Below are 7614 nucleotides of genomic sequence, written 5' to 3' on the forward strand. Positions count from 1 at the left end.
TCTGGTGCCTGATCAAAATAAATGTATAAAATGTGAAAGGATTATTTCAAGAATCCTTCAGTCCACATAATGGGCATTGAATGAAGCAGAAAAAAAGGTATCAATTGAAGTATTGATACTGATATCATTTCAAGAGTACTGGAATTGATACTTGAATCATAATTTTAATTTAGAGATAACTTTTAGAGGGTATAATATCAACAAATTACAGTATTTTGTTTGCTAGTTTTAAGTGTAAATCAACAGTCAACCCAAGGCAACAGTAATGACATTTATGGTGGACACAGGTGTACTATTATTATCTATGCTTTACAAGACTCAGCAGTATTTTCATGGGGATCTTATCTTAAATTCAAAGGGGAAAAAACAGTTGCACTGAGTGGCAGAATTTACTGTTCTGCTTTTATTTTGTTTTTGTTGTATGAAAGTAAGTCACATCTTTGTTTTACAGAATCTTTATTAATCTTTTATTCACCATAAAAATCATGTTCTGCAAATATACTGTCAGAGATTTAACTTCAGACAGGACTGTAATGAGAAACATCAGGGGAAGAAAGAGGTGCTTTTGAGGAATCTGAAGGATTAAAGTACAGTCCGCACTCTACAGTGTTAAATAACAGTGTCCTGTGGGGTCATGCTCCTTTACCCAATGCCATTAGCTGCTCTTATCTGATAAAACAGAGGTATAAATTGGAGTTCCAGCTGCTGTGGGAGCAACTGTGGGTTGTACATCATCATGAACGCGTCTACAAGTTTGAAGGTGCGCCTGCCAGTCTTAGTAGTTGTGTTGGAGGTCGTCATTTTAGCTCTTTATGCTGCCTTTGTCACATATGATGACAATGCCAACGCTAAGCTGCAAAACAATGAGACCAACCCGATGGACAACTCGCTGTATCGTGACTATCCCTACTTTGCCGACGTGCAGGTCATGATCTTCATAGGCTTCGGCTGCCTGCTGGCCTTTTTCCGATTCTATGGCTTCAGTGGGATGGTCTTTAACTTTCTCACAGCGACATTTGCGATCCAGTGGGCAATCCTGATGCAAGGTTTCTTCCAGTTTTACTATGATGGTAAAATCCACCTGGGGGTCATAAACTTGCTGAATGCAGAGTTCGCCTGTGCTGTGGTGCTCATCTCTTTTGGAGCTGTGCTTGGGAAGACCAGTCCTGTTCAGCTCCTGGTCATGGCAATGCTGGAGGTCCCCATCTTCGCTGTGACAGAGTGGGCTGTGTTGAAATACATCAGGATCAATGATGCAGGTGGCACGATTCTTATTCACCTGTTTGCCTGCTACTTTGGTCTTGGGGTGACATTTGTGCTGTACAGGCCGAGTTTAAATAACGGACATGCTAAAGAGATCACTAGCTATCACTCTGACATCCTCTCTGTAATGGGCACCCTGTTCCTCTGGGTGTTCTGGCCTTCATTTAACTCTGCTCTGACCTTCAAGGGTGATGACCAGCACAGAGCCATACTCCACACATTCATAGGTCTGAGCTCATCCACCATTACTGCCTTCGCCCTCACTGCAGCGTTCAATAAGAGAGGTAAGCTCACGATGGCAGACATTCAGAATGTGACTCTGGCAGGTGGTGTGACTGTTGGGGCATCTGTGGACATGATGATCTCCCCTGCAGCTGCATATGCCCTGGGCATCATGGGCTGCACTGCCTGTTTTCTCGGCTACAAGTACCTCACCCCTTTTCTGGCCAAACGCATGAGGATCCAAGACCAGTGTGGCATTCACAACCTCCACGGGCTCACTGGCCTCATATCATCCACTGCAGGGATCTGTGCCATCCTCCTCGCCACCGAGGAGACCTACGGGCCCAGCATGTACCAGATCTTCTCCCATCGAGCTCCACCTGAGGGAGATCCAAAGCTCCTGGAGCTGCAGCAGCTGATTCCTGGACTGAAGCCAGGCTTGGGTCGCACTGCGCAGGAACAAGCCCTCTACCAGCTGGCAGCCATCTTCTCAACCATTGCAGCATCTGCAGTTGGCGGGCTGCTCACTGGTTGTGTCATGAAAATGTCCTTCATGGCGTCCCCATCTGACGAGGACTGCTTTGATGATGAGCTTTTCATTGACGTGCCCTCTGACTTTGAAAATATAAAACAGCTCAAGGCCCCTGTAAGCTTTGATGAAAAAATACAAATGAACTCTGAAACCTCCAAAGTCTGAGCTGTCATTATCACTATTTCCATTTTTAAATTATCTTCATTACAACTATTTCAAAATGTAGATAGATGTTGCACACTTGTTTGTTGGATAATCAGTTAATCTCTTGATTATTTTTGATTAACCGATTGGTTGTTTGGTCCTTAAAATACCAGAAAATGGTGAAAAATGTCGATCAGTGTTTCCCAAAGTCCAAGATGATGACACTGAATGTCTTATTTTGTACACAACCCAAATATTCATTTTATTATCATAGATGAGTAAAGAAACCAGAAAAGATTTAACATTATTCAAACTGATTAATGGATTATCAAAATAGTTGTTGATTAATGTAATTAATTTATGAGTTGACAACTAATTGAATAATCTTTGCAGCTCTACTTGTTCGCAAGTGTTACAAATGTGTGATGTTGTGATTTCGATACCAGTTGGTGAAACAAAATGTGTTTAGGTTTTGTATGTAAAATGGTGATGTACAAGTAAAAGTACATATGACACCTATTAATAGGGAAAATGTATAATGTAATGTTGAGCTCTTTATTTTATAAATTGTTTACAATAAATGATTTTAAAAACACAATTATGTATTTTTTTATTCTAATTATTTATGCTGTAGCACACTTTTCTAGGGATCATATTTAAGCTGTCCTCTCAGATTGATTTAATACGATTATCAGCTTCAAATTTTCCCATCTTTCATTCATAATTAATGGTGACCACAGTGCTTACTGCCTCCTCAGTGAATTGGTATGGATTGTCTTTGTGGTTTAAAAAGCTTTTAGCAGTTAGACCTATATAATGTACATTTAACATTCATCATCTTCTGTGTTGCATATTTGAATACAAGGCTGGACTCCACAGACAAAAAGGATGGAAATAAGCAAATAGAGGAGCATATAAAGATTGGGAATACATTAAATATCTTGTGCTACTAAACTGGAGGCAGAACAAGCTCTATAAATCTGTATAAAGCTGTATATAACTTTTTCAATAACACAATGTTTTCGACATGATAATCTCATGGATACTGCAACACTCTAACTGAAAATCCCATACTGTGCACTAAGAGAACAATATAGTCCGGTGATCATCTTACTGAATTAGATTTGATATTCAGAATGAATCTGCTTCTCATTTGAGAATATATTGAATAATGAGCATTGAACCATATGGATTAATGAATAATCCATATGGATACCAGGCTGCAATTGATTATTATTGTCATTATTGATTCATCTGGCAGTTATTTTCCTACTTAATGGAGCTGTTGTTTTAGGTACATAAAATGTCAAAAAATTATGAAAAATGTTGATCAATGTTTCCCAAAGCCCAAGGTGTCCACAAAGATCTTTGTTTGTTTTTTGGTTTGTCCACAACCCAAAGATATTAAGTTTAGGTATGGCAAATTTATTTATACAGTGCTATTCAGACACAAGGCAATTCAAAGTGCTTTACAGGAGCATAAATATAGTTAAAAATAAAACATTAAGAAAACATTGAAATTATATTTAAAAGGCCATACAAACAAAATATGAAAGTGAGCAAGAAAGCAAGATCTGACTGTCATAAAGGGCTTAAGAAACCAGAAAATATTCATATTATTTATGAGGCTGAGATCAGAGAATTTTGATGTCTTTTCTTAAAGAAAATTCTTGGAACAATTAATTGAATCTCAAAATAGTTGGCGATTAATTTAATACCAGACAACTACTCAACTGATGAACAAATCATTGCAGCTCTGATTTCTATTTAAACTTAACCATCATGATGGATAACTTAAATTCACTTTGCACTGAGAACTAACTCATCCTAGATTCCTTCTTTGTCTAATAATATAGACAAGCACTGTCACTGTAACTGTACGTTATGTTCAAACTGAAAATAATGTTGTGAGAATATTTAAATACATTAACTGATTTTGTTGAAAATAAAAACATCATGTATACAGTAATCAAATGTCATATCTTGGGCTGTCACTGCAGTGAATTTCTGACTATACTATATTTTATATCATCTATTTGGCTTAATGCCAAAAATCCTGCCAACTTCTATGGAGATCAAGGCAGCGTAAACTCTTCTCTATCTGATTCCTCAATTAAACAGTTTATTGAGTTATATGATAAGTGCCCTGCATTATATTTACGATTTTATTTATCAAAAGATTATTGGTCCTCTAAAATAAACAACAAGTTTGAGTCAATAAAAGTTTTATTGTAAGATAATAAATAACAGATAACAGGTGTTTTTGCCGACAGGATCGTGATTGCCTGCATTGAAGTGCATATCATTAGTTTCAAAGGTTAAAGAATTCTCTCCGTCACCACAGTGTCTTTTATTAAATGATAGCCTCAACAAAGTGCCTTATCTAATCATGGGCAATGGAAAAGCAATGTTCTGTTCACTTTTCTTGTAAATTGCATCCTACTAAAAAGTTTATAACTCATAGAGTGCTGATAAATACTTAGATTTGGTGATCCTACTCATAGAAAATCTTTGCTCTAGAGATAGTGTGTCACGTATGAAGACAAAAGAGGATAAAGCACATACAATATTATATTTTTCTGATTTAGTTTAATCATCTTCATCAAGAACAACACACCACAGTGGCCATGACCTGAAGTCTGACCTCTAATAAAGGACTGCAGTGGACTGTCAGATAATTGAATGTTGGTGCGACCATCCTGACCTCTGCTACTTTGTGTGGTTGCACTATAAGATTTCAGGTCACATTCATTGATTGATGATGCTAGTTTACTCACCTCTCTCTATCTGCAAACAGATATTACATTAGAGGTGCTAGCGCTGGACGATTTATCAGTCGGCTGATTATCTGGGCCAGTTATCTAGAATTTTGAGATAATCTCCATCAGCCAATGCCTGAGCTCCGTAGGATGATGCAACTGGGCATCATCTAAGTCCATCCACTAAAAGTGCTCAGATTATTGTTTTAAGTATCTGACAACATTATTCAAAGGATAGCTATGGAGACGGAACAGAGTACGATAGTTTGGTGCAAAAAGAAATTGCTGTTTTATTGCTCTTGCCAAACTAACCAAACTCCCTTCGCAAAACTGTCATTTTAACATCATCATCTTTAAATTCAAATTCGACAGAAAGGAAATGTTGTGAGTGGAGCTTGTTTTACTTCAAAATCATGTCAGCTGTTTTCAATCTAGCCTCCCTTTAAAAGGAGTCATAGTCAGTTAGGTAGTGGTCTGCCTCGCTGTTCTTGAATTCTTTGCTGCTGTTGAGAAGGGTGAACATCAGACTAAAATATGCTCTTTACCTGGTTTCACTGTAGAAGTATTTGTGCATGTTGTGTAAACAGAATGTCCCTGACTCCCTTACAGGCATACTAGAGTTGGCTGGTGGTAGCGTTAGTATAGTGTAGTCTGGGGTTTGTTTAGAGACCCTGGTCAGAAAAATAAAACTCAAAAATGTTTTTGCTCACCACTCCACCGGTCCAACAATCACCAACAGCGGTTTGGACTAAATAAACCCTTTATGTGGATGTGGAAATATAGGAAGAGGAGCAAGAGGGAGGATGGACATCAGAGAGGCAACAGGGACAAAAGGTGTGTACATCCAGAGTGTTTTCACTCAGTGAATAAAGGGTTTATTTTAACCAAGCTAGAGTCGGTGATTGTTGGAACAGTGAAATCACGAGCCAAGATGTTTTGGTGAGTTTTATTTTGTTTCTGCTGAGTTTGGATGCAGATGACAATGTAATTTTTCTAAATGTGATTAGTTTGGCAAGAGCAATAAAACAGTTGTTTCTGATGAAACAAAATGTATCTTACTCTTCAAAAAGAGGTCGGTCTCTCTGTGGCAGTCATCTCCATAATGTAACTTTACAGAGAGATCGCCCATAAGGATCATGTTGCAGCGCAGTTTTACTTCTGCCTTCAATACTGGACCAGTTTCAAAAATGGTTGCCCCCATTAGTCACTTCAACACAAAAACATGGTGTAACTGTCTGAGAGACATGTTACCTGAAAAATTGAGTTGAAATGATTATTTTACATTTTTTTAAGAAAACATAATTTCATTAATATTTCTATTCATAATTGTTAAAATGTATTGTTCTTTATGTAAGTTTATTTTGATAGAGTAATGGTCACGTAACAGAGGTCAGAGGTCGCGCACATGGCATTATGGGTTGGGGAATGCCATATGGCTGCAGAGCAGAGCGCCAACATGGCTGCAGAGCAGAAAGAGGAAAGGTGAGGGGAGAGTACACGCGGCCCAAAAAATTACATTCTGCATGGTCCAAGAGACGCACACGGTATTTATTGTTACATTTATTTGTTTTTGTATGTTTTTAATGTGTGTGACCTTGAATGAACAGTTTGGTATGTTTTCTGTTGTTGTGCTAGCTTGTGGGGACCTGTCCATAATGTGATGTTCGTGTGAAGGTCTACTTTTGAGCCCGTCTGGACATTTATTAATAGACTTTCAGAGACTTTCAATAATAATGATTTGTTTTTCAAATGCTGTTTCGTGTATTTTATTTTCTAGTTTTCACGGTGTCTGTGGAGGATGGAGATTAAAACTTTAAAAGACATCTGTATGATGCGTGGCCATTATTTCCTTGGACCAGTGTAGTTACACATGGCATAATACAGTCTTGATTGAAAAATACCACTGTTTCCCTTCAAATATTTGTTATGTTACTGATTTTTCTCTGCTTTGATATCTGCATTAGCACAGCCATCACCCACGCTGCTCATCAACATCACCTAAGACCCATATCAGTCGACCACTATGTTTCTAGAGGTGGTGTGAACTGAATGCTATCATCAGCATATGTTAGATTACATAATGTCGTAGATTAAAGGTCAGGCATCACCATCATATCAGTCTTTACATATATTAGGAGTTATCTGTCATTATTTTAAGTTTATTTAAGTGTTTTTAATGTTTGTGTTTGCCTAATTTAGATTTTGCAGTTATTTAGAAACTCTACGTCAAAATAGAGGTTACAAAAAGACTGTGGATTCCCTCATTCTGTGGGAGGACAATGTTGCAACTGTCCAGCCATTAATCGCCATAAAAACGTATTATCTTACACGGTGATTATTGCTTCCTTAACTGTTATCACTGCCATCATAAATAAGTCTGATAGAAAAGACAAAGTACAGACTCTGAATAACCTTTCATTTGTCACAATGAAATTTTACAGAACTGACCACTGATGAATGATAAATTACTTCAAACAAATTTTACTTTTTACATATAGTTTTATTTTGTCATTTTTGATCTCAGAAACCCTTTTTGTCAGGTTAGCTCTGAAATGTGTAATTTGACACGTTCAAACACTAACCTTTAAACCCTCACCTTGAACCTCCGGAAAGATTAAAGCAGAGATGGAGCTGGTTTTTATAATGTCACTTCATCAGTGGAGGATTAAAGAAGGATTAAAAAGTCAGATATTG

At 37.5% G+C, this 7614-nt stretch overlaps 1 pseudogene; it reads left to right on the forward strand.

Moving 5' to 3' along the window:
• The first annotated feature begins 698 nt into the window (after positions 1–698).
• LOC146331476 (ammonium transporter Rh type B pseudogene) lies at positions 699–2264 on the forward strand (annotated as a pseudogene).
• Positions 2265–7614: the final 5350 nt, after the last annotated feature.

The sequence above is a fragment of the Lutjanus erythropterus genome, chromosome 2 (assembly GCF_056507025.1).
Source record: "Lutjanus erythropterus isolate fLutEry1 chromosome 2, fLutEry1.hap2, whole genome shotgun sequence".
Classification (NCBI taxonomy): Eukaryota; Metazoa; Chordata; class Actinopteri; order Lutjaniformes; family Lutjanidae; genus Lutjanus; species Lutjanus erythropterus.